Source organism: Wolffia australiana, chromosome 5 (assembly GCF_029677425.1).
Source record: "Wolffia australiana isolate 7733 chromosome 5, ASM2967742v1".
Taxonomy (NCBI): domain Eukaryota; kingdom Viridiplantae; phylum Streptophyta; class Magnoliopsida; order Alismatales; family Araceae; genus Wolffia; species Wolffia australiana.
Window position 1 is genome coordinate 14,940,069 of NC_135839.1, and position 2,432 is coordinate 14,942,500.

General features: G+C 59.7%; 1 long non-coding RNA gene and 1 pseudogene across 1 annotated transcript in view; both read left to right on the forward strand.

Moving 5' to 3' along the window:
• Positions 1-2,200, forward strand: LOC144703409 (8-amino-7-oxononanoate synthase pseudogene; annotated as a pseudogene).
• Positions 2,201-2,326: 126 nt separating this feature from the next.
• Positions 2,327-2,432, forward strand: part of LOC144703851 (uncharacterized) — a 523-nt gene continuing 417 nt past the window's right edge. The window contains exon 1 of the long non-coding RNA XR_013581649.1: positions 2,327-2,432. This exon is cut by the window's right edge and continues 8 nt beyond it. This is a non-coding gene — a long non-coding RNA (uncharacterized LOC144703851).

Here is a 2,432-nt window from a genome sequence, read left to right on the forward strand (position 1 = left end):
GGTGATGTGCGAAGAAGGTTGACGAGGCGGAGGCGGAGTTCAAAAGCCCGTCATATGATGAGCGGTACAGTCGCGGGTTCCGTGGGATGAGTCCGCGGACCGATCTTCCCGAATGAAACAGTCTTTGGCCCGGCCCAAGTCGTATTTGTTTCCGGAAAGGCTGGAGATTATCAGCAATATACTCGGTTGGTGGATAGTCTCGCGCCCTTCTCGGGGCCCTGCCCCTGCCTCTGCGCCGGCTGCATGCGCTGAACCGGAAGGAAGCCTGCACACTTTCAAAGGACGTGAACTATACCGCTGGCGCTCCTCCGATGGCCGCCCACTCTTTTGGATAGACTAGAGGTGAAGTCGGGGGGCAAATCGTTTCACAGGCAAAGTCAGAAGTTTCGCGTTTCGTGTTGCGGGGGTCCGCCAGAGTTCCCTTATTTTGACGAGTTAATTAGCATAATTAGCACACCCTCGTTGGCCGCGAGAGTCTTCGACCGAGAGTAGAAGTCGAACATAATTGGCATAATCAGCGTCGTCGACCGAGGGTAGAAGCCGAACATAATTGGCACTCCAATGAAGGGACCCAGGACAGCCTCGGGAGAGAGCTGTCAAAGAAATCAAAGGTGCCGGCGCCGGCGCCGGCCACCCAAGACGGCATCGTCATAGTTTTCGGAAGCAGACGGCGACGGCGGCCCGTTCCCGCATAAATAACCCTCCCGTGCACCGGCCAGTGCTACAACCGCGAAGCCGTTCTTCGTCCTCCCCTAAGGTCGACCGACGGCTAGCCCAAGTTTTCCCGCCCGGCCTGCCGGAAAAGCCCATATCTGCCATTCGCCTGCGCAAGGAGTTGAGATGGCATCGGTATCTGCCACGTGGGAGGAATCGGTGGACAGAGCGCTTGCGGAGGGGGGTAGGGCCAAGTTTTTGGCGTACTTGCCCAAGATGTGCCTCCCCAGGGTGAACGCCGAGGACGATCCCTTGGCCAACATCCGGACGTTAGAAGGTCCCGGACCATGGGACCGCACCTTGCTGGACGTGGAGGTGGAGGAGTCCACGGCTGGAGCTAGCAGCGACGGGGAGCCGGTAAGAAGGAAGATGGTTCTCTTCTCCGGCAACGACTACCTCAACCTCAGCGGCCACCCCGCTGTGCGCGAGGCCTCCATCAAGGTACGCTCTACATCAACGTTTGCGTCGTCTAGTGCATCGCATGAGAGGACCTACTCGTGGCGCAGGCGTCAAAGGCTTTCGGGATGGGTCCGAGGTCAGCGGCACTGATCAGCGGGCACACAGAGTACCACCGGCGACTGGAGACGCTGCTGGCGGAGCTGCACCGCAAGGAGGCGTGCGTCATAACGCCGACGGGGTTCGCAGCCAACACAGCCTTGTTCGCAGCGCTGGGCGCCGTGGCCTCCATCAATGCCGCATCCGCGCGGCCGACTACGCTTGAGAAGATTGCCGTTTTCTCCGATGCCCTGAACCATGCGTCCATCATTGACGGCCTCCAGATGATGGAGCGCCACCGCCAGGCCGTCGTCTCCGTCTACAGGCACAACGACATGCAGCACCTGGACCTCCTGCTCACCAACTGCGCCAGCGAGAAGAAGGTCGTCGTCACCGACAGGTAGGTGGTGGACCTATGCATGTTGCGTCTGCCCTGCTCTCTTTACGATCGCTTCCACTCCCGTGCCCTTGGTGGATTTCTTTCTTGCGCAGCCTGTTCAGCATGGAAGGGGACTTTGCACCGATGCTCGAGCTGGTGGAGCTCCGAAAAAAGCACGGCTTCTTGCTCGTCGTCGACGAAGTAGGTCCTCCGAACTCTACGCGCATCTTCCGATATACTCCGGGCGTCTCCTTCTTAGTTCTTACGCCCGTCCCGTCGCGGAAACCTCTCAGGCACATACAACGCTTGTTTGCGGTAAGACTGGCGGCGGAGTGGGAGAGCTCTATGACATCCAGGACCTGCTCGACATCATCGTCGGCACTCTCCGCAAGACCACCGGATGTCTCGGGGTACATCGCCTGCAGCGACAAATTTGGAAACCTTGTCCGTGGATTTGGTCGCCCCAACATGTTCACGACTGCCACCCCATTGCCGGTCGTTGCGGCCTGTTATGGTAAGCCCCCCGTTGCGCAACATGCCCGCCACTTGCGCTCGTTCTCTTCCCTCCCCAGAGCGCTGCGCACAAATGACGAGGATAACGACCCCTCCTAACCTTTCGCCAAATCTCGCGCAGCTGCGGTGACGGTGGCCAGGAAGGAGGGATGGCGCAGGCAGGCTGTTTGGAGAAAAGTGCAAGATTTTGCGGCAATGACTAAGCACCCCGCCAGCAGCCCCATCCTCTCTCGTTGTTGGCTCCGAGGCCACAGCCCTCCGGGCCAGCGAGCATATGCTCAAGCGCGGCTTCCTCGTGACTGCCATCCGCCCCCCAGCTGTGGCGTCCGAC